The following is a 26,188-nucleotide window of genomic DNA, read 5'->3' as shown; positions in this document are numbered from 1 at the left end:
TATGCTACTCGTTGTACAGTCCTGTATGATGTCAGGGTTTGTTGTTTAGTGATTCAAGCTTTCAGTACCAAAGGTCCTATAAACAGTGGTACTCGACGGAGTACCTAAATCAATCTACCCATAGCCTGATGGTGTCAGATGACAAACTCCCTCTCCTGGTTGATGCAGCAAATCTAACAAACATTGCAAGCATTTAAAAACAATAATGTACTTTATTCTCTTGGACTGAGCATTGTAAAGGGGTCAAGTTGTTAGAGCAGTACTGTATCTTACCAAAAGCTTATTTTATACATTGTGATTTTACTATTGACTGGAAAGGATGTAACAAATGTGTACTTTCACAACACACTGAATAGACAACTGCAAGCATCGGACTGAACAATTGTAATTTTATCCATTTTATGTGTAAAGAGGTAGGAAAAATATTTTTTAATCTTATCTGATATATGGATGTATGTGTTATGTAATACTTTTCCTATAGTGTAAGATCTTGGCAGACATCTAAGAGGAGATTCTAGCAAGAATTATTACAGTGCAATTCTCCCCTAGGATTTGTCAGAGGCAGTACCCAACAACACAATCATTCCCAACAAAGGTGATCTGACATTACATGTGACAAAATGTCTATTTTTAGGCTTTACTACAGAGTAACAGCAATCCACCATTAAACGTCTGTTGATTTTAACATATGCTTTTCACAACTAATATGTCAAGCCTCATGTGTTTATAACTTTTCATAATACATAGATCTGGCAACGCAACAGAAATATTTTCCTTCTGAACCAATAAGGTCTTGCAGCTGTTATCAATGGCTTGTTACCACAACCAACTGAGACCTTCCTGGACTAAGCACAAGCCTCTCCGAAAGGCAACAATCAGTCAAACAGTTATAAAATTACATAGTATTCAAAATTACATTTGGCAAAGCAAAAGTACTATCTCTTAAAGGGAATAACAATGATTCTGACAGTATAAATGTTCTATACCTATTTCTCAGAGGGGGTAGCCAGCACTAAAATGCTTGCCTATTAGAGTAATCTGTGAGATTCCATGTGCCAGAATGGGGATTCCTGTATCTCATTCTTCAAGTATATTCATTAAATAGCCCCGCCATTAGTTGGACGGACCTTTGTTCATCAACAAGGAAAATTGAGAAGGAGAAATCATGTACATTAAACACCTTGCACAGTGAAGTCCATTTGGGGCTTCACAATTATCAGTAGAGAGAGTTGGTACAGGTGAAAGGGTTTTTTAACAAATTAATTCAAATCGATGTATTCATTCAGTTAGTATTAATATTTAGCAATTATCATTACAAGTTGAAAAAATCCATTAGTCACTATTTCAGAACAATATAAAATATCAACTTAGTAAGAATTGCAAATAGGATGGAAAGAATACAGCAAGTGTGTTCCATAAAGAAAGTACCTAATCTAAATTAATAAAGGTTTAGGCATAAAAGGTCAGTTTGTTCAATGGCAAGGTAAAGTGTCAGTTTCAGAAACCCAGAAGAATATTGATGTGAGAATGAAAATGCATAGGCATGAAGCCTTCATACTTAAGCAATAGAAAAAATGCACAGCTAAAAGTTCTCCCAGCTATAACTCAGCAGTCATACATAATCTCTGGGTGAGAAAGGAAAGGGCATCAGAGGGGTCTTCTCTATCCTGTCCTATTCTAAAGCTAAGTAACACACCAATGTCATGTTGCCAAAGCATCATTGGTTATAAATATTACATTTCCTGTAACCAGCAACTAGTCAATTTTCAGGAAACTCTGGGAGCAGATAAACTCGTTAATTTCTCACATCTTGACAGTGAAGTACAGAATTGAGACATTCAAATGATACACTAGGCACATCTTGTGGTTCAAACAGTTCTTCCCATGAGTCACATTTCCTGCCATCTCCTCTCCTCTCAGTGAGAACCTCACTATTAGTTGTCTAATACATAAGACGTGTCTATTTACTTGCTAACAGAAGGCTTCTGGAAAGCTGCTGTATCTGCAGTGGAAGAGAAAAACATTGGGGCATATTTATACTCTGTGCTGAATTAGCATAATTTTTTTTACGACAATTCAGCGCAAACTTAACTCCATAATTATATTTTGACGCTAGACCTGCCTAGTGTAAAAACATAGGAGTTCACGTAGTTTTTTTAGATACATGAAACCACCTTGCATTATTGAGATGCAAGGTAGGCGTTCCTGTCCAAAAAATGACTCTAAGACCCTAGCACCATATTTATCCCATTTGCAAAAATGACACACGGGTGGGAGGCGGACCCAAAAATTGAAATTAACCCCGTTTTGCATCAAATTTTAATGCCTGGGTCTGACCAGGTGTAAAAATAAGGCACATACACCACTATATAAGGGAAATTTACAGAAGGAACATTTGCTACCTCCAGGACAACATGGAAGTGTACTGCTCAGCTAGGCACACACCACAGACAACCGCAACGACAGCTGCTCCGTCCACCTCCACAACAGTAACCCTAAACACCACAAAGGCAACAGAGGAGGCAGGAGAGAATATTTCAGCAGAGGACAACCCTCCTTGGCCTCAGGGAGCAAGACAGCATCAGGACTTACTGTCTCAACCAGGAGTCTATTCTACACCTACGGAATCAGATTGACTCAGACATTACAGCAAAGCTGCAAACTCCCAACACATACTACCCATCACAAAGCTCCTCACTGATCTGCATATGCTGCCTTATGGACCATTTCAGACAACAGGGTTACTACTGACTGGTGTCTCCCAGCCATCAATATCTATTTACCTGCCTAAGGTCCTAGATGCCATCATCTGCCTCACACCCCACCACACCTGCTTCCCAAACACCAAACAACTGCAGCAGGAGACCCAGCAAGGACTCTATCTGATTGCTGGGTTTCCGTATGTGCTAGGATCAATAGACTGCACCCATGTGCGACTGGTGCCACCTGCAGCTACAGAACACCTATACAGGAAACGCAAGCACAAACATTCAATAAATGTGCAGGCCACTGTGAACCACCGTGAGCTTTTCACCAACATCTCAGTCAAGAAACATGGCAGTGTCCATGATGCTTAAATAGTCTGGCACTCCGCCATCAACAAGCGATTCCAGGATGGACAATATGGCAATGGCCTACTTGTCAGTAAGCCAACCAACCAATCAATACACACCAACCCTGTAGGACAAACAACAAATACACCACAACAAAGACTCATTGGCATGGGACTGCAGACTTACTGGCAACAGCACATATGCAACATGCTGCAGTACACCACAATGATTGGACATCACAAGTGCAGACATCTACATGTACCTAACACAGCCACATAGAAACTGCCACACCACGTGAAGGACAGGAAAACCTATGTACGCTTTGCATACAGAATAAGACCACAAACCACTACAAGTGTCCACTGGTTGACTACTAAGTATACTTCACACACATTAGACTGAACCAACAATGGTTCCACCATGTCCATGGCCTATAGCATGAGCATGTAAAGAAAGTCACACCTAGGAACATCCCCTCCTCATTCATGGTGGGTAAGACTCAGGCACAATCCACATCAAATGACACCCAAGTGGTGCCAACAACAACTACATCCCATCTACACATGCCTGACATACCTGTAAACCGCTCATACATCTGTCAAATGCATCGTACTGCACACATTGGAAGACTAATGTACCTGCCATTATAGAGAATGGGGCAGAATCATGAGAAATGGTGCAACAACTACTCAGCTGACACCTCACATGCCCCACTTAGCACTCCATAACACCATCATTCCGTTACTGCAGACTAACAATAGTACACCATGGCGCAGATTCACTGCTAAACTGGTATATACATGGATGCCATAGTAGACCCCTTTAGGATTATGGAGGACATGACTGGCCATACATGCACTGTACTAAGTGTCCTTTCAGAAATATATATCAGGGCTCCCTCCTAAAGTCTGCACTGTCCGGCAGAGGCTGCTTGGTAAACTTCCACCACAGTTAGACCGCCATTGTGGTCTAAACCCTGCTTGCCCAATTAGGAGTTCACTGCTGGGCCTGTTGGTGGAAACATAATTTCCCATACGCTGGTCGAGCTAGGAAGAGGGCCAAAACATTGCAGACGGTTTGTAAGTGAACTGGCTGCAAAGTTGCGTTGTGGTGGGTGCAGCAGCACTGGTAGCAGTAATTACTGCATGTAATTTGTGCATTGGAAAGTGCTACAGGTCTGTCCATGTGGAACCCGGCACTGCCCATGTCAAGAGCATGGCTAGTGCAGGGGCCCCAGGGAGCACCTGACACCCCCATTCTGCCAGGTCTTGCATGTCCAGATCCGGAGGGCTGCGCTGTTTGCTGCGCCGCTTGTCAGATGAAGATTGCTGGGACTGCCAGGCAGCTGGCTGGTGGCAACCTGGCAATATTGGCGGTCCAATCGTGGTGGGTCCACCACGGTCATAATATGGGGATCATACTGTCATGACCGCAGTGGTCCAAATGCCGCTGTGAGTCTGGCATACTTGAGAACTCCAGATTTGTAATGTGGGCCAAGATGGTTGACAAAACCGCCCTCTGCCACTAAGGCCCACTAAGTGTTGCACTGCATGGGTAATGCCACATGCCTACATTGACGGAATAGGCTGGTTTGTAGGGCAACTATGCTGACCACACATCTGACACCATTATGCTGCAAGGAGGTGGCAGCCTTCATCTAATATGAGGACCCTGCTACAAAACTGGACTACACAAAACATGTTGCATGCATGATGAACACACGTATTGGAATCCAGATGGTCACATACAGGTCCTTGAGTCAGTAACCAAGAATGACATGTACATCAACACAGTCAAATTGAACCATATTACAAGACCTGGAACATACAAAGCACCACAAACACCTCTGAGTCACCACTCAAACTGCAACCAACTACTGCCATGGAATATTCATCGTACCTCTCGACTCTTCACTAAATTTCTCCTCCTGTCTTTCCAGCTGACCAAGGTTATGGCATACAGCCGTGGGTCATGACCCCATTTGCAAATCCAGATACCAAGGAACAGCGTGCCTCCAATGAAACACACTGGAAAACATGCAATGTGGTGGAAAGGAGCTTTGGCCTTCTCAAATCCCAGTTCAGGTTCTTGGACATGACAGGGGGGGCCTCCTGTATGCTCCCCCACTGGTATGCAAGTTCATACTGGTATGTGCTATCCTGCACAACATGTGTGTCAGAAGTGATATTCCCTGGGATGGACAAGTAGATGTCCACAATGAGGAGAAGGAGGATGATGGGGCCAAGGACCTTGAGGGGGACCTCCCAAACACAGCAGCATGAGTCCGCAGGAGTCAGACAATTGTTTACAATTTTTATACATATTCAACCAAAAAAATACTCTGTGAACACCTCAAATAAATTTTGTTCAACAACATAATTCTTGGTCTCCTCATTGTCCAATACATATATTTTTGGAATGTGACTCTAACCTCTTGGAGTGTGTCAGAAACACAGAAACAACAAGTATGGTACACACATCATTGGTGATGTAGGGGGTTCTACAGACTCCATCTCACATATCAATGACAACCAAATCCTTGGCATGTGACTTCTGAAAGTCAACATCCATCCACCACTACATATATAGTTACATCATGTGGGCAATGTGCAATTTCATGGGCCATTCACCAACACAACACCATCCCTTACAGGTAGCATGCAAGGGGGGCACAAGTAAGGTAGGGGCTGTCAGGAAATGGAGGTAAAGTAATGTCAGAACTGAACACTGTCACTACACTGTGTGAGAGTAGGTTGGCCTGCACCGTACATGTGTGTCAAGGGGGGGGCATCATAGGTAACGTTGCTTGTTCAGTAATTGCCCATGGTAATTAGTCAATGTTGGAAGCTTAGCCTGCACAGTTTGCCCATGGAAATATGTACTGGCACTACAATAGGCCACATCCCTGACACATGGAGGACTGTAAATCATGTATGACACATACACATTGGCTGGGTCATGGTCAATGTCTTGGCAGTGACATAAAGCAGATATACAAACACATTACAAATTATATGTCTATGATTTACAATGGGAGAATGCATCTGTCAAATGATAGTCTGGCTGGAATGTGGGCAGAGTGTGTGACACACCCATCTACATAGGATGCACACCAGTCACAATAATAGGCTTGATTCACACATGCCCACTGCTAATAATGAGAAATACATGTAGGCTAATGTATGGGTGTCCATCCTAGGTAGCAACGGGTATGCCATTGTCCACAATGATTGACCTGTGTCTGAATGTCTACACAGTATGCATTACACAGCACATAGCAATACGAACCACTCATTGTCACTTACATGACAGATCCATTGCATGGTACCACATATACCTAACTTGCTCATACATGTAATGGCCTCAAATACCACAATCATGTGTGGCATGTGTGAACATGTACAGCATTCACCTATACAGTCAGAGACCCACATCACACTGAGTGGGAGTGAACACAGCCATATTGTCATCATCTGGCAAAGGATGAATACTGTACTAAGGAGATTATACACCTCAACATCAGTCAGTCACAATAAGAGTCAGCTAGGTTGTGGCATGCTGGGAGAATTGCATTGCCATGTTCAATGGTGGATGTGGATGTACAGCTCTGAGATACCCACAAATTTGTGCTGATACAACATGCCATGTCTCGTGGTGACTACTCAAGTGCTGTGGCATGTGCAATGTCATGTGTGTCTGGCACTCATTCCATCTCACTAATATTGCCAATGGGACATTGACAAATGAGTTGACAGTTGTAGGAGAAGAGAATACTTCCATACTACACAAGTCACATGTAGTATGCTTTCCCAAAATCAACTGACAATGTTGCTGTACAAGATGTGTACAAGGTGTTATTAGATAAAAGACTGGGAGCAATGAAGGACACAAACATACCTCACCAGTCATGGCAGACAACAGGGATAATGACCAGACAAACACCAAAACAGACACTGTAAGACACCAATGTCTACATGTCAAACTCTAACTCATGCACAGACAGGGTGGGCGCGTTAGGACATGACCCAGACATGTTTGCAACCACCATACCATGATAATTGCCCTTCCCATGGTACCAGAACAGGAGACAGTCACATACAATTCAATCTTAACCATTTCATTTGTCCAACCTTTACATCACATGCAACCCCTAAGCAGGCTGAACATGGACACAACTTTGGACTCCTAAACATCCATACATGTCCTACATGTGTAAGCACACGTCCTCTGTACCTGAGAGGGGAAGGCTGACATCTCGTACTGCACTGGAATTAATCACAACCAGGTCTGTATGTCTCTGTCTACTAGGGAGTGTGCACAGGCTGGAAATTAGCTATCATAAATGGTAGAGATAACAGCTCAATAAATCTACGCACCAGTGCTCTGACAACAGCAATGTATGATAATGTCTGATGCTTGATGCACGTGCACAGAGGGCAGAATGAAGTGGACCACCATCAACCTGCACCTCCACAAGTAACCATGGGTTGGTGTTGCCACACAAACTCACATATTGATGTAGATAGGGAGGCCTGCCATCTATGATATACTACAAACAACATTGGCATAGGTGTCACAAAACCTGTGAAAGTATGAATGTACCCATCAATTGTGTACTGGTGTACAGTACATATGTGCCAGTGATGTGACTACACAGGCAATTGTTAAAAGGAAATTTTTTGTCCACGCAGGAAGATGTCAGTTTGAGCTTGCATATCCCCTTGACCCACCAAGGGTGTGACGTATGCCACAAACGACACAACACATGTCCATAAAGACATATGGCATAAAGCATTCTTCACCAACACACGTGTCCATAACATCTGCAGCAACTAAGATGCATAGGAAAATACATGGCATATTTGTGGCCGTCCTATAACTAGGTAATTACGAGAAGTAACCAGTGAGTAGACACCCATGCACGATCAACTTGACAGGGGATATGTGATGTCAATGCAGTCCCAGTCCACTGCATACTCTGAGAACAAAATGTAATGGTTAACACATGCCTTAGCATGTGTATGACACCAGGCCAGGATAAAAATATGTTTCTAGGTATGTAGACATGTATTGCCCACAGACATAACTGTGTACTTCACTTGCTACTCACTAGTCATACACACTTGTGAACACATAGCACACATATGCCAACATACATGTGGAAACAGTGTCGGACACATGCACATATGCATAAAGTATGAGTGAGCGCCCCCAGGTAAGTCATGAAAACATGTATTGGTTGCACATACCAGTGACAGCACAATGACATTCATGAATGGAACAAATGATGGTATTTCAATATGGTAAAAATAATTACGCTTGTGCATCAACACCATACCACAACATTGCGAAAATGGCGCCTGGGCCCTGAATGGCAATTCAACGTTACCACTACTCTCAGTGCACTATGAAGAAAAATCGACACATGACTCTCATGTGTCAAAACAATGCATCCATGATGCAATAAAGTGACACAAACACCAAGGAAGTGATGTACAAGGATATCCTGCCTGCAAACATGGTACAGTAAGTGTAGTTTCACTTTCACTTCACAGTCTGTTCCCCTGTGACTGTGTGTGGTTGTGTCTTGGAGGTGCTGGTGATTTGTAGTGTGTTTTGGACGTCTGGTTGTGTCCCTTGTGCTGTGTCCTGTGTTTTTGGTGTATAAATTGTCTATTTAATTGTTCTTTGTATTATTGGTGTACTTTTTTTGTCATTGTATTGTGGGGTGTCAGTCTGGGGTAGTTTAGTTGTTGGGATAGTTTTGGGAGTTTGGGGTAGGTGTTGGGGTTATGTTGCCTTTATCATTTTTTTAGGGCAATGTCCTGTACCCTCTTCTCATGTCTGAGAAGGGTAGGATGGGGAGAACATCTCCTGATAAACTAGGGGGGTTCATCTGGTTGGTGGCTCTTTACCTGCCCCTGATGCTGCAACTGGGTGGCCGAGTGATCCTGGGCTACCCCACCGAGGCAAGGCGTCTGCGGTGGGGTAAGGTCGTGTGTCGTTTGGTAAGGATCTTTAAGACCATACGCAATGAAACCAGCTCAAACATCGAAGGGCAGATCAGGTGGCAAGGGAGCAGGATCAGCTGGATCATTTGGGACTCGAAATTGGCTGAACTGATGGTAAGTCTCCCATTGCCATACAATTGGCTGCATTTAGCATTTGACTGACAGTTGCAGATAAGTATGAGTGCTGCTTGTAATGGTTGTGAACATGTCGTATGCAACTTCTATGAGGTGCCTCTGCCCCACTTGAGGCCTGCTGCTCAAATGTCATAAAATTTAGACAATGCAGGGCATATGTATGATGAACCCTCCATAACCATCACAAAGGGGCATATGTAAGTGCCCCTAGCGCAACCTTTGTGCTGCATAGTGTCATGTGATTGATGGTAATGCGGCGCTAACCTGCCATTTACCCCACGTAGTCTGTATAAAGTGGTGCAATGCATGCATTGCACCACTTTTGTAAGGCTTGACACACAACATGGCTGTGCCAGCCACAATGTATGCAAGAGGACCATGCTGGCGCAAAGGGGGCCTCCATATTAGCAAAAAGAAGTTATTGAGACTGCTGCAACCCATTTGTGGCGGATTTCTTTATGCCTTTTTTTTGCTGCCAGTAAACATAAGCTCCTATCATGGTCAATGGACCCCTGGGTGCTTAACAGGACTCAGGAAAATAAATAATGATGCTAATCCTGCAAAGCACCAGACTACTGTCAAACAGTGCGCTGGGGCCCGCACTTCAACAGGCCCAGCACTAGGTGCTGCGCCACTTCCATATATATGGACCCAAGTGAAGTGATGCATGCAAGGTACAATTTTTTAATTATACAGCTAGGAATGACACCTGTGCAATTAAACAGCCATGAATGGGTTTGTTAAAATTAGTTATGGAGGGCAAAATCCAGACCTCAGTGTCACAACAAATGTTCAAAAGTATGAATTCCAAACACTCTGCAGCCAGCTAAGCACCATGGGGAAAGGGTGGCTGGGTCGAGTACTGGAAGCAAGATTATCACCGGCATAGGTGGAAACACAGTAATGCCCTCTCCTATTCAATACAGTGCATCCCTGCGTTGTAAATTTGTCAGAGTGCTGCGCTGCCCATTGTCCATCAGCATGGCGCTCCATCACATTCCCATCATGTATGTTGTGGGGTTGTGCAGTGAGATTGGCTTGCATGTTGTTCTGGGGGCAACATGTGCTGGCCATGGAATTGTGTGTAAAAGGATTAGTAATGGCTGACCATACATTTATGGATGTCTGCCATCATAGGTCACATGCCAGCTGTATATGCACATAGCATGCCTGTTGTTAACATCCTTGTCACAGTACCATAATTCGCAATGTGTGCAACACATAGCTCACACTTGATGACAAGATGGCACAGAATTTGGGTTCCAACTGCATTACTCTCTTGAGGGATTCTGTGTGAGACATACACACACCACAGGTGTCACAGTACCCTTGAGAGATGATGAGGTAGTGGTACAGCAAGGAGACAGAGGCCCTCATTAAAACTTTGGCGGGCTGCAAGCGCCGTCCGCCAAGTTGTATTCGCCGCGCAGCCGCCAATACGGCTGCACTCCTGCGGTGGCCATTTGAAGATCCCTAGTTTCCACCCGCCGGCCCAGCGGGAATCTCTGCAGCAACACAGGAGCCGACTCCAAATGGAGCCGGCGGTGTTGCTGCGGTGCGACGGGTGCAGTTGCACCCGTCTCGCTTTTCACTGTCTGCTATGCAGACAGTGAAAAGCTCCATGGGGCCGTGGTAGGCCCCAGGGACCCCGCGACTCCCCTTTCCGCCAGCCTTTTCATGCGCTACCCTGGGGGATTACAACCGCCGGGACCAAAGTGGCGGGAAACTGCCGGGACCAAGGTGGCGGGAAACCGCCGGTCCTGGAGGTGCGACCGTGGTGCTTCCGCCACGGTAGTAATTCCATGGGAAGCACCGGCAGCCTGTTGGCCGTGCTTCCGCGAAACAGCCCTGGCAGTCTTTGACCGCCACGGTTGTAAAGAGGGCCAGAATGTCCTGAACTGCAGTAATCTGTGTACAAAATGTATGGACAACTCCACTCAAGATGTTGAGGGTCAAAGTCTATTAATCTTCTAACACCAGATGTCAGCAGAGTAACCAATATGGTTCAACCACAGGTCAGAACGGTACCGCCTCATCCTGGAGGTGCACGCACGTTACTGCCACATGGCACGCACTTCCGTTCGGAGAAAGCACCTGTGGAATGGCATGCTTTCCCACACGGGGGACCCACTCATCCACCCAAACTAAAGGATCAAGCAGGAACATCTTCAATGCAGGGGCTCCCAGCTACACCCACCCCATCCACATCTGCAGCACCAGTCGCCACCCCGCACCAGTTTTGCCACCACCAGTTCCTCGGCCATCACAGTTGGAACTGGACTTACGTTGGGACATCACCCTGATACCCCCTAATTTGGACAGGTTAATGCAGGCACTGGCAGAGGACCGCTAAGCCCTCAAGTACACCAAAAAGAAGGTCAAGAAGTCACGCAAATGTAGTTAAACTGTGATGGACCACCTCCCAGTTCCTTCCCCTACCTTCTAAAGTTTACCATATTTTAGTTTGGGTTTTATGTAGTTAGTGGTCGGTTAGGGTAGTGTAGCCATTAGTTAGGATAAGTGTAGTTGGGGGGTGGGTTTCTATTCTCAGGTTTTTATTGGTGTGTTGTTGAGTGGGTGGGGTCAGGATGGGGTTTCTATGTGTTTTCATGAAAAATACAAAAATACAAAAAAATATATATTTATTTAGGTCATAGGATTAGTGAGTACATGTGTAGTTATAGTCATTGTTGTCCTACTTGTTTCTTTTTTCTTAAGAGGGACGGGGGACCAATGTTTAGAGAGTGGTGTTTTATGTGTAAGTTAAGTTTAGTATTTATAGTTAGTATAGGTTAGTTTAGTATAGAGTAGGTTTTAGTTTTTTTAGAGAAGATCCTTTTCATAATAAATATCCGGTTATCATTGCAAACAGTTTGAGTAATTAGTGTGAGTCTCAGGGTTCTCCCATGTGTATACTGGCCAAATTGGGGAATTAGCCTTTGGAATCCGTGCTGCCTACAAAAGCCTCATTTACCATGTGTAATCCCTATTGGCAATGGAACTGTCACATTGACTGCAACATCACATTTACTAGTCGATGCATCTGCAATCCAGTGTACCCACCACTCATGATGACTATGGTGGTTATTATGACATTGGCGGGCAGGTAACCGCCATGTCGGAGATGGCGGTAGTACCATGGCCAGGCTGGCGGCAATGACCACCAAATTATGAGCAAGGCAGTGATCCCTCCCATAGAAAGCCAATCTACTACCCCAACCACCAGAGCGGTATGACCACTGACCACGGCAATAGCCACCTGCAGGCTTGCAGAAAACAAGGATCCACCCACCATATTGTGACATAGCAGACTGCCAGGATTTCTGGAACCTAAGCACCGCCCCCAAAAGCCTGGCGGAAACACATCATGTAAAAGGAGACACTCACCTTCAGGGACATAGAGGAGTCTGCGGCCGCCATGGAACAAGAACTGGAAGTCTTCCTGATGCTGTACCATGTGATGGCAGTCCAGGAGCACCAACGCCGACGAAGATGATGACGGTGAGTACAGCCACCTAGCATACAAGGGAGGGGGTGAGAGTGACACACACATGTACAACACACACCATACACACACACACACCACACACCCAAAACTAACTGCACAGTAAATCTACAGACACAGAACCTAGGAGCAAAGAAAACTAGGACACATACCTCTGGTCCAACCACTGTAATCACGTTTGAGGACGAGCGTTAATTGAAATAAATAATTAAGAACATATATGCAAGCAGGGCCATTGGCCAATTGAAAGAACGCAAGTGGCCACAGGTACCGTCCAAGGCCCAACTTGACTCCTGACAACATTGCCACTCCACTGGGCTGGGGCATCACCAAGATGGTATGCAGGTACATCAGGGGGGAGGGGGCTGGGCTTCTTCTTGGGAGGGGGGTCCTTGGGCTTGGGTTCAGAAGGGGGGTGGATCCTAGCCCTTCAATTTTGGCGGTAGAGGAGTGGACTTGGCCTCAGGACAGGGGGCTGGAGTGCCACTTTTGTTCCCCTTAGTAACGGGAGAACTCTTAGGGGGTGGAGCCGGAGTTGAATGGGAGCTGGAGGGACTGGGCTGGGAGAAGACTTTCCTCTTGTGGGCAAGGTGGGGTGTGGGTGGAGCGGGAAGAGGTCAAGGTGGGAAAGGAAAAGCTTCTTAAGACCAATGTGGCGGCGATGTGAGAGGAGGAATGGGAATGGAGGTAAAGGGAGTGGTTGTTGGAGGTGTAGGTGTGCTGGGCTTGGGTGCAGGTACATGGACAGTGTGCATGTGTGAGGTGGATGGCTGTTAGCTGTCTGAGTGTGAGCATTTACGTGTCTTTGGAGGGAGGCAAACAAGGTTAGGGAGGACAAACAGGATGTGTGGATGTATGTTGAGGTGGTGTCTGCAAGTGAGGTGGGTGTGCTACATGAGGTGGTGATGGTGGTAGTAGTGATTGCGCATGTGGTTTGTGGGGTGCATGTCGGAGGTCTGCTGTTGCGTTTACTGTGGGCAAGGCTGTACAGGTGGCAGGATCTGGGACTGCTGATGCAGTGCATGCAGGTGTGAGTGCTGATGTGACTGTGAGGGAGGAGGAGGATGGGGAGACAGTGGAGGCAGTGGCTGTTATTGTGTGTGCATCTGTGTGTTGGCTGTGTGTGTGCTTGTGGACTGAAGTGTGCTGCCTGTGTTTGTCAGTGAAAGTCTTGTCTGCTGTTTTGGGTGCATGATTGTCAGAATGTGTACGTGAGGTGGGTTGATGAGAGGAGATAGGGACTGGGAAGAGGTAGTTGGAGAGGAGATGTAAGAAACAGGGACAAAGGCTGCCATCAGAGAGGAGGCCAGAGCCTAAAATGCTCTCTGTATGGCTGCCAAGCCATTGCGAATGCCCTCCAGATAGGCATTGCATTGCTGCATCTGGGATGCCAGCCCATGGATTGCATTCACTATGGTTGACTTCCCTACAGAGATGGATCTCAGGAGGTCAATAGACTCCTAACTGAGGGCAACAGGGCTGACTGGAGAGGGGCCTGAAGTGCCTGGGGCAAAGGAGACACCCACCCTCCTGGGTGAGTGGGCACAGGCAACTGGGTGGGGGCCTACTGGGAGGGAGGTGCTGGTACAGGGGTGGCAGAAGCTCTTGTAGCTGGGTTGGTCCCAGAGAGATCGGCCGCCACCACCAGGGAGCTTCCATCAGAGGAGGAATCAGAGTCAGTTGTATCAGCTCTAGTCTCCCCTGTGGTGCTCCCCTTGCCCTCCGTCCCACTGGTCCCCTGCGCATTGGTTGACTCTGCCTCCTGGGTCCCGTGGGATGCGGCTCCTTCACTCACAGGTGCCCCTGCTTCCTCCCCAGATGATGCTAATGCACACCTGGACAGGATGACAAAAGGAGAGGGGCGAAGAAAGAAAGGGAGCACAGGGTCAATCACAGTACCAACAGCACAGATGGCATGCACATCACAATGACTCCCTGGGACTGACAGTATGCAGGATGGACCACACTGACAAACCATTGCCTAGGTACTACAACAGGAAGGAATGCAAACACTACAATCTGCACAACTACTGGGACCAACTAAGCCCTGTCTTACATGGATTGCTAGCTACCTACCAATACCAAAATATGGATACCACCCTACATAGCTAAGCAGGACTTCGCAGGAACAGCCAAACCGGCATTTTGGGACATCCACTGACCAGAACCTTGCACCCCAATCCCATGCCAGGCAACAAAAAAGTGAATACCACACACACTGGACTCACCCCCTTTTGACTGCAGTGCTGCCCGCAAGCGCTCATCCAATTCAGGTTTGGCCACCGCCAGTATGCGGGCCATTAGGGGGGTCAGGCTCTGACTGACACTCCTCCCTCGTTGGGAGGCTGTCCTCTGATGGGCCTTCGCTTTCTTCCCGGCGTATCAGGTCCTCCCACCATTTCCTGCGGTGGGTGCACTGCCGGCTATGGACCCTCAGGGTCCGCACGTCCTTGGTGATGGCACAGTACAACCCCTTTTTCTGATGGGTGCTGACTTGCAGAGGAAACACAGACAAAGGGACACCATGAACCAGACAATCCAGCCTATCAAACAAATATCTCACATACTGCATTTGCTCCTAATCAGGCACACACATGACCTGTACCTCTGCATTCACATTGTCTGCAGCCATACCCCCCAAATGACACACTGCTAGCACACACATACATCTACATGCAGCCATGTCGCATGCAGCCATGTTGCATGCATCGTACCCATTATGTACTCACCTGATGGTCTGGAAGCCCATACAACAGCCCATACACGGGTAGGACCCCCTCCACGAGCCTCTCCAATTCCTCCAACGTCAAGGCTGGGGTCCTTTCCCCTGTAGCATGGGCCATGCAGGTTCCAGACACAGGTCACAGCAGCACATGCAGTGGAGATTTCGTCCAGTGGAAAGTCAGGAATAAAGTGAAAGGGTAGAAAGAAAATGGAGGTCACATCCGCGGCAATGTACACCGTCATCACCGGCGTTGATCATCATTGGTCCCTGTACTCTATTGAGCCCCATATTAGCCAATGAGGAATTGCACGGCGGTGCAGACCGCCGTCCGCCATGACTCCTAACCCCGGCAGAGTAAGGTCACTTCTACCTGTCCTTGCATACAGGACAAGCAGTTGCCATTTCCTCCTGCTAGTACTCATGTTTGCAGTTTATATGTGCATCTTTGATGTCCAGAGTACACACATGGACAGTTCTAGTGTCCTACATACATACATGCTATGTGTACTATGATGTTGTGTGTCCATAGCTCCTGTAGTCACACCCATTTTACTTTTAGCTCACTTAGATACCAACCACTGTGGAGGAATAGAAGGAGACAAGCACCCGTGTACAGACTCCTTGTGGACTTGGCTACACTGGAGGACCGGCACATCATACTCACCTATCGTCTGGACAGGGCCACAATCACAGAGGTGTCTGTAAAATTGGAGCGTCATCTGCTACCTGCTATCCATTGTACCACAGTAATTCCCCCTCTTGTGCAAGTGCTGTCAGTGTTCCATTTCCTGGCAACTGGTTCTTTCCAGGTGAATGTGGGCTTGGCTGCAGGAATGTCACAGCCAATGTACTTGATTGTGCTTGGAAGGGTTTTGGCTGCTGTGCTCAAACACATGTGCAGATACATCTCATTCCCCTAGAGGGAAGATTTGCCCACTGCTAAGGCTGGATTCTATACAATGGAGCAAATATAACAATGAGGAGGGGGTGACAATGCACCTGTGGCAGCAGTGGACACTGAGGACAGTGAGGAGTAAGAGGAGGAGGATGTGGACAACAGGACACATATCATTCAGCAGTATTTACAATGACACTCGGGTAAGATTGTTTTTCTATACATGTCTCCATTTTAGTAAAGTGCTGTGTGGCTCTAGTGTTGTGCCAGTCACTACCTTTGCATCACAGTTGACTGTCACCTATGCCTTCCTTTATTGCAGATGTTGGTGTAGTTATAACAGTGTACTGATGTCATGACTACTGACTACTGAGACACATTTGTTGGATGGATTGACACATGACAGGACATTTGCAAAGGATAATGCAGTACAATACAGTTTAATTCATTTCACATTTCTATCTGATAAAGCACTATTACCCAAGTTGTGTTCTAGGCTGTGTATTTGACTTTTTGCTGAAACAATGGGAAGTGATATTGAGTTGGGTGATGATTGCGAACAGTCCAGTTTAGTGGGCCAGTCTGTTTGTAGCACAGGTCCAGTGTTCAAGGGGCCATAGGAAGACGAGCAATGGCAGTCCAAAGTGAACAAGGTGACTCAGTGGAACACAAGCGGGACATTATTGAGGGGCTCATTTCTTGGTGACTCAGTGGAACACAAAGGGGACATTCTTGAGGGGCTCATTTCTTGGTGGTGGTCTTGGTCTTGGCAACTGTTTCTGGTGGCTGTCTGGGGCAGAGGGAACGTTTAAGGGGTGGGTCACCTTCTGCAAGGGGAGGGGTGCTGATGGCCTGTGAGTCTTGTGGCAGGGCCTCCTGTCCACTAGCTGCAGCAGATGTGGAGGGCTGGTCAGTACACTGGCTAGTGGTAGGGGCCCGCTGGTGTGCAGTGTACTCCCACTTGATGTTCGCCATGCCACTCAGCACCCCTGTAATGGAGGCCATGAGGGTATTCAATGACTGCAATTATTGCATGACCTCCTGGTGGGGTGCCCCCTGCAGCCGCTGGTTCTCCTGCATGATGCTTAACATCTGACCCATCCTGTACTGGAATTGTTGGTATGCCCCCAGGACATTTGTGAGTGCCTCCTTGGAAGTGGGTTCCCTGGGCCTGTTCTCCCACTGGCACACAGCTGTCCACCGACTGTCCCTGCCCCCTGTACCTGTGTCCCCTGAATTGTGTGTCCACTCCCACTGACACCAGGACCCTCATCTTCTTACTGTGTGGTGTTGACTCGGGTCCCTGGACTGGTGGGCACACTACTGATTGACGTGTCCTGGGGACAGAGGTTTGGGGGCGTTGGCTGGCTGCTGTGGTGTCTGAGTCTGAGGGTGGGCCCTGTGGTGGAGTGGCTGTGGGATGAGGTAGCTGACTGACCAGTGGTCCTGAATGGGCCAGGGTGTCCATCCAGATCAAGACCTCCAGAGTTGCTGTCATCATTGGAGGCATCTTCTAGTGGGGGATTGGCTTGCCATGGCACCTCCTTGCTGCTGACATTGGCAGGGGCACCTGTGGGAATGTGAGTGATTTGTTAGGGTAATTGTCGGTCACATATTGCGCATTTCTACCATTCCCAATGATATTGGTGTTGTCCTTCCACCTTTGGTAGTGTATGATGATGGATTGGGGGATTGGTAGTTCTCCATGCTGTCCATGCATTGGCGGATGGATTTATGGGTAGTTGTGGTGTGTGTGTGCAGTTATCTCTGGGAAAGTCATGGCAAGGTGTAGCGGTCTTCTTGTGTTTGCAAAGGTTTGTGGGTGATGTTGGGGTATGTTTTATGGTGCTGTTGGTGGGTGTGTCGGGTGTGTGTATTTGTGTCAGGTGTGTGTTTTTTGTTCTGGCCAGTGTTGTTTTGTTTTGTTTTTTGGGCGACCATTTCTTCTGCGGCGGTGTGCCCCGACAATGGTTTACCACCGTTGTATGTTCGCTGTGGTGATTCTTGGGTCATTATTTGGAGGGCATTGTTTTGGTGATGTAACAGCATGGGTTCTAGTTCCAACAGTTTATCGCATTTGTTGGGACTGGCGGGTTTGTGGTTATGGCTGGTTTCTGTTGGTTTGGTGTGTGACAGGTAGGTCTGGTATTTCAGCTGTCAGTGTTGGGGTCCTGTGGTAGGAATGTTAGGAACTGTGGCACATATAACAACAGCCCCAATTGGAACTCTATCCTGCAAAACTGATGGGTGGCCATCACTAATGAGGTTAGCTACCTCTGTACCACACCAATGAGTTCTTCTGGTACTCCGAGCTGACGATATTGCCCTAGACTTGCTTTGCAGCCATAACTGCCGCATATGGTGAGGGAACCATATTTGTGTCCTTCATTTGTGACATACTCAGTTAATTGCTTGTGGGTGATGAGACCAGCATACACATTTGTCATGTTAGGAACCTTGTGTGTAGCTTTGTTCCCCTATAGTCCTGCACTCTTGTACTGATATTCTGTGACCAATGACATGGATTCACATCCATGTCATTGGTTACAGAGCTGAGTTGATGGATCACAATAGACGTAGACATGCTAATTGTGTACAAGGTGTTTATTTACAAGTGGAAGTGTTGTAGTGAGATATTTACAATATCCCAGCCAGTGACCCCATTTGTGAACTCCAGACATTTGTGACACAATAGAAGTCCATTGTTGAGGGTCATGTTATGGGACATGTTTCTGAGTAGTGTTGATAAGTGAGGAGGAACAATAATTGCCAATTGGTAAGTGAGAGACAATGACAGTCCATATCAGACAGGTCAACAGTGCATGGGTAAAGTGTGCACATATCCTACTGTGATAACACTGGCATGATCTTTAGCACAGAACTAAGGAGAACACTGTCCGTATGGAGTAGATTGGTGTTACTGGGTACTCTTCCAAGTAAACGTGATGTGTTCCACATCTTTATTCTCGATGTGTGTGGTGTCTTTTGTGCCATTGGTGGTGGTGGTGGGGAGGTAAAGGGGGCCACACACACTTCAGTGGTTAAAGATGTGGAGTTCCAATTCCCAATGGCTGCTATTTGTGCAATAACATACAGCATCACTGCAGCAAGGAGGAACTGCTGATTTTTCAGAATAGCAGCAGCATCCAGGTGGTAGGCAGCCGTGTCTGCCCTGAGGGAGGGCACTCCACACTGATTGGAGTCCAGCTTGTTATCAATTATCCTGCTGCCAGTTTGGGAGGGCAGTTGTTGTGGCCTCTCCCTCATGGCAGGAGATATGTCCATCAGACACTGCTGAACTCCACTCAGTGGGGCATTTGTGTCTCAGTTGGCAGCTATGTGTTCATTAGCTGTCACGAGGCACATGCGCATTCCCTCTAGGCTGGCTGCCACAGTTTCCATCCCCACTCGCACCTGCTTGGCCAGCTCCCGCTGGACTCCTACCACTGTCCTCTGGAAGCTTGTCCCTGGGTCCTCGGAGTCCTGAGCTGTGTCACTGCTGGCAGGATGTAAATTGTGGGTGTTAGGTGGGTCATCTGGGATGGCTGCTACATTGGTTGTCCTCCTTGCAAATGGAGGTGGTGTCTGGAGGGATACCAGGACATCCTGGAGAGTCTCTTGGCTGATGATTGTCATCTGGTCATCCAGGTCATCAGAAAACTACAGGACAGGCAGGTCAGCAGGAGTGCCATCATCCTCTGCAATGAGAAGGTGTAAAATCAATCTTTCTATGTGTGGCAGTTGACATGTCACGATACTGAATTGCTATTGGAGGCCCAGTGACAACTTACAGCCCAAACATTGTTCTTATACATTATGGGTGCAATTTACCAGCCCTTTGCCCAACTGGAGTGTCACGTAAAGGGAAGCTCAGGTGGCTCAATAGACTGTGTCATATTTACAAGGTGTGATGCATTTTCTTTTGGTGGCTTGACACCACCTTGTTATTGTGGACCCTTCCTATGCATCCAATTACATGGTAGGGCCTTGCAATGGCTGTTGCAGTGGTCAAGCCTCACCAACACACATTGCAATTGGCCCCTGTACCCGTTTTACATGTTTTTCATACACCAAGGCAGCACCTAAACCTTACACCACCCCAGGGATGGCATTACCAAGGCGCCATATTGTTGTTTACATTGATTGTTCCTCATGCTGATATATGTGTATGTGTGCTACATTGCACAGTACACATGGACCTAGCAGATTGCCATTTCAGTTTCTGGTTGTGCAGGAAGGTGCTCCTTCCTACACATCTATAATCTCCCCTTCGAAACAGCCATCCTTGCACTATGGTGCAAGAAATGCAGCATTGTGTCAGTGTAGCTAATTTGACACTGGCACGGGGTAGACCCAGGGATGGCCAGCATGGGTATCATTTGTTGATGTAAACATAATTTTTTTAAATGACAGTGTTGTAGTTTAGCAGCGATTAGATTAAGCATTAGCGGAAGACATCTGTATTTGTAACTATTGTGAACATTTCGCGGAATCCATTTTGTATTCATGGCAGCCATTTTCTCTGCCACATGCTGCCATGTGCTCACCATGTTCTCTGTCCTACCTTTCTGTTAACTACTCTTGAAATCTGCCTAGTGACAAGTTATATTTAGCATCTCCCACTTTTGCACATGCTCAGTAAGGTCTGCAGCTGTTAGTCCTTGAAAACTGTTAGCTCCTCCTACCTGTCGACTGTGCACTTTCCACATGACCTTACATGTATACAAGTCTTGCTTCTATAATTGTACCACCTCCTTTTAGCCCCTGCGTGGGTATAAAAGGACCATGCTCTCTCAGTTCAGTGTGCTACTTCAGACATTACCTAAGGGTGCTGTTTGAACTGTAGTACCACCTCATGAGGTTAATAAACTTTGGGTCATATTTATACTTTTTGACGCAAAACTGCGCTAACGCAGTTTTGCGTCAAAAAAATTGGCGCCGGCTAACGCCATTCTGAAGCGCCATGCGGGCGCCGTATTTAATCAATGACATTAGCCGGCGTTAGCCGGCGGCGCTGCCTGGTGTGCGTGGAAAAAAACGACATACACCAGGCAGCGCCGGCGTAGGGGGATATGGAGCTTGGGCGCCAAAAAATGAATGTGACCCATGGACAGATGAATGTGAGACTGCTTTCAGGCAGCTGCGACAAGCCCTTTGTTCCGCACCAGTGTTAGGTACTCCAGATTACATTAAGCCTTTTGCACTTTACGTTCATGAGAAAGATGGATGTGCATTGTCAGTTTTAGTACAGACACACGGCAATAAGCAGCGTCCCTGTGCATATTTTTCAGCAGTACTTGATCCTGTCGCTCGAGCGTTGCCTGGGTGTTTTCGTTCAGTTGCCGCGACAGCTGTGTCAATACGTCAGAGTGAAGGGATAGTTTTGTCACATAAGCTGTTGGTGTTAGAACCCCATGCGGTTGATGCTCTTTTAAATCAAACAAAGACACGACATTTAACTAGCGCCCGTATAACAGGATATGAGTTGACATTGCTGGCTCCTCACATTACACTGAAGAGATGTGCAACACTAAATCCAGCCACTTTGTTACCATATCCGGTGACTCTGCCTCAGTCACAAGAAACACATGATTGTATATTCCTTACCGAAGAACAGACAAAGGGTCGTATTGATTTACAAGATACGCCCCTTCCAGATATAGATGGGGAATTGTGGGTTGATGCGTCTTGTTTGAAGTTGCCAGATGGTACGACCTCAGCTGCATATGCAATCACCATAATACAGTACACACGGTAGTGGAGACAGCTCGTATACCACAGAAGTCAGCTCAAGCAGCTGAACTAATAGCTTTGACACAAGCATGTGAGCTTAGTACTGACTTATGTGTGAACATTTATACAGACAGCCGCTATGCTTTTGGAGTGGCTCATGATTTTGGTTTGCTTTGGAAGGAGAGAGGCTTTCTCACATCCCACGGGATGCAGATAATGCACGGAGAATTAGTGCATAACCTCTTGACTGCATTGACATATCCAAAGAAACTAGCTATTGTGGAATGTAGTGCACATAAGAAAGTGACCGATAAGATAGGGCAAGGTAATGCTCTTGCAGACCACGTAGCACGTGAGACTGTGATGCAGCGAAGTACTACTTCTATGTATGAAGTGAAGTCACAAGCTGAAAGTTGCCATAATGCTAGACAAGACGTATTAGATATACAGAAATCTGCTTCTGTGAAAGAACGTGAGCAATGGTCTGAAGATGGAGAATTGGATGATGAGGGCTGTTGGCGGAATAAGCAGATGGATAAATGGAAATTGCCTATAGCTTTTGTACAACCTATGGTTCAGATGGCACATGGGCTGGCACATGTTGGAGCTTCGACAATGACGAAGTTGCTTACGCAAGTTTGGGAGCATCCAGAAATTTCCAGTACAGCTAAGAGAGTAGTACAGTCTTGTTTGATCTGCTTACAATACAATCCTGGAAAAGGGACACGTACTCCTGCGGGAGGGTTTGCTACACCAACTGCACCTTTTGAAGTTCTACAAATGGATTATATACAGCTTGAACGCTGCAACAATTTAAAGTATGTCTTGGTGGTGGTTTGTGCCTTCAGTAAATGGATAGAGGCGTATCCCACAAAGGATAATACTGCCATTACCACAGCGAAGGTGCTTTTGAAAGAATTTTTCCCTAGGTTTGGTGTTTGCAGACTTTTATGTAGTGATAACGGACCTCATTTTGTTGGGGAAGTTATTAAGTATGTCCTGAAAGGATTAGGGATCAAACAGAAGTTCATGCGGTTTTCCACCCACAATCAGCAGGGTTGGTGGAAAGGTATAATGCTACTTTGAAGCTGAAGTTAGCGAAGATACAGGCTTCCACATCCTTAACTTGGCCGGATGCATTACCGTTGGCATTATTGTCTATTAGGTCAGTGCTACACTCCCGACTCGGCCTTAGTCCTTACGAGGTGGTATTCGGGAGGCCAATGAATATTTGGGGAGTTCCTAAGCCAAAATCTGTAGATGATGTACCTTGTGTCCTGATGAACGATTATTTGGCACAGTTAACCGACAATTTGGTTTCTATTCATCAACAGGTTCGAGAAGCACTTCCTGACAGATCTACAGGTGAAGGCCATGAACTCCGACCTGGTGACCAGGTGATGATTAAGTCTTTTGAAAGATCAAGCAGCTTGGAACCAAGGTGGCGAGGCTCAGAACAGGTGCTCCTTGCGACAAGGACAGCAGTTCGAGTGACGAACCAAAATAATTGGGTCCATAGTACTCACTGCAAGAGAGTGCTACCTACCTTGGTGGAACCTGCTGTGCTGACCGATCATCAAGAGATTTTGACTACGAAGAAAGGCCGTGCTATATCACCTGACGAATCTGCAGAGGGCTTCCCGGACCATACGACTTCTGGAGTGTCGTGATATAATTTGAGACCGAGGAAAGAATCTGAATTTTGTTTTCAACAAACTGGTTGAGCTACCGCCCTGGGTTAGTGAAACGGAGTGCCAATGTGGCATGGGGGGGGGGGATCAGCCATGCATTAGAGTAGTGACACCCGTCTTGGCCCGTGGTGAAGAAATCAGCGGCTGCCCAGGGATAAGAGCTCCAACGATTGTTTTTAATCCATTTCTGAAAGGGTCGATTATCACTGTTGCTAAAATGAGTAACAAACTGATCATTAGTACTATGGGGTTTGTTGTTGTTTTGGTGGTTACAGCAACAATCACCTGGTTTGTTGAAAAGAAGGCTCCTGCTTGTGAGTTTTTTGTTGCCACTACTCCAGTACTAGAGGATCACTATTACTTTACGCTTCCCTATCAGGAGCAGAAGCACTGTCAATCGTACTTCAATAATACTTTTATTCAGATGTTGCATCATACTCATAATGCTACAAATACTACTAACTGTTGGGTATGTGGAATGATACCTGCGCATCAAAAGAAAGGAGGAACAACTTTCATTCCTCTTCCTGTTTCACACAATGGTTCTTGTCAAGCTTGGTACACGCTTTTGTTTGCATCTGGAAAATGTACAGAGGGTGGACTTCTTTTTCGCCTTAATAAAGTATACTACCAAGACAAAGATGGGTATCCCCAAGCCAAAGGAACTAAATGGAATGGGAAGAGTATCAACCAGACAATGTTTCAATACCATATGTCTTCACAAATATAAGAGACTCTGACAAGAAAGAACAATTTGTGATTTCTGTTACAAAAACTAAAGCAGATTTATATATACGTAGCATTGGGCGAATTCCAGTAGGGATAAGCGATTGTACCTTGATTTTAACTATTGAGGGTGTAAATAATAGTAGTTTTACAGCTTCACATAATACATATTTTGTTTGTGGTAACTATGGATATTATCAACTACCTGTTGGGTGGTCAGGTGTGTGTTATGTATCTTTTTTATTACCCCCTGTGTTTTTGGCCCCTGCATCATATCACCGAGATTTAAAACTGTTCAAGGACATCATTAACAATAGATATAAAAGGGAAATAAGTACAAATGAGGTAGACCAAACGGATACTAGCCTGCAACAATATGTTGATTTTAATTTAGGATTGTTCCCCTTTGTGGGTGCTGCGTTAAACAGTAGGATAGTGAGACGATTGACTAGGGTTGTGGAAGCTGTTACCAATCAGACAGCTCTGGCACTTGGGAATATTACTGAGGAGCTCCTAATTGCGAGGATTGTAGCGCTCCAAAATCGTATGGTACTAGATGTGATATTAGCTGACCGAGGTGGTGCATGTCGCATCATCGGAAGTAGTTGCTGTGTTTTCATTCCTGATCACTCACCTTCAGTATATGATGCAATATCTAAATTGCATAAAATTGCTGCAGAAATCCACACAGAGACTGGTACTTGGACTTTTTCTGGATGGTTTTGGGCTCTTGTTTCCACCTGGGGGTGGAAACTACTGACTATCCTGTGTGTAATGATTGCAATATTTTTCACATGCTGTATCTGTATTCAGTGTGGTCCAATGTTCTGCTCCATGTGTATTACTGCTTGTATGCCTACCAAAAGAAATATTACAGAATAGAAAGCACAACATATGTTAGATAAGGAAATAGCTGAAATGATGAACATAAATATACAAGATGAATATTTAGATTATCCCAGAAAGACGAATGTCTTCAGCTAATGCTGAAAGGGTCGTCTGTTGTAGTTTAGCAGCGATTAGATTAAGCATTAGCGGAAGACATCTGTATTTGTAACTATTGTGAACATTTTGCGGAATCCATTTTGTATTCATGGCAGCCATTTTCTCTGCCACATGCTGCCATGTGCTCACCATGTGCTCTGTCCTACCTTTCTGTTAACTACTCTTGAAATCTGCCTAGTGACAAGTTATATTTAGCATCTCACACTTTCGCACATGCTCAGTAAGGTCTGCAGCTGTTAGTCCTTGAAAACTGTTAGCTCCTCCTACCTGTCGACTGTGCATTTTCCACATGACCTTACATGTATACAAGTCTTGCTTCTATAATTGTGCCACCTCCTTTTAGCCCCTGCGTGGGTATAAAAGGACCATGCTCTCTCAGTTCAGTGTACTACTTCAGACATTACCTAAGGGTGCTGTTTGAACTGTAGTACCACCTCATGAGGTTATTAAACTTTGTCTTTTATTTCAGTTCCTTTGCCAACTTCTTCCTACATGGTCTAAGGACTTTGTGCAGAGAAAGGTGAACCCCTTGCACTAGTAGGCCTTGCTAAGGCTTACTTCAACAACAGTGCCTGGTGCCACAAAATAATAGAGATAGCCAGTTGACTAATGTTGAACTTAGAACACGGCCTCAAGCTAGTTTGATGGAGATTTTGCAGGTAGTCATACTGGTGCATACATGGACCCTCATTACAAGCCTGGCAGTCCT

The sequence above is a fragment of the Pleurodeles waltl genome, chromosome 5, assembly GCF_031143425.1.
Source record: "Pleurodeles waltl isolate 20211129_DDA chromosome 5, aPleWal1.hap1.20221129, whole genome shotgun sequence".
Lineage (NCBI taxonomy): Eukaryota > Metazoa > Chordata > Amphibia > Caudata > Salamandridae > Pleurodeles > Pleurodeles waltl.
The sequence above is the reverse complement of the archived record's forward strand: the minus strand, read 5'-3'. Positions refer to the sequence as shown.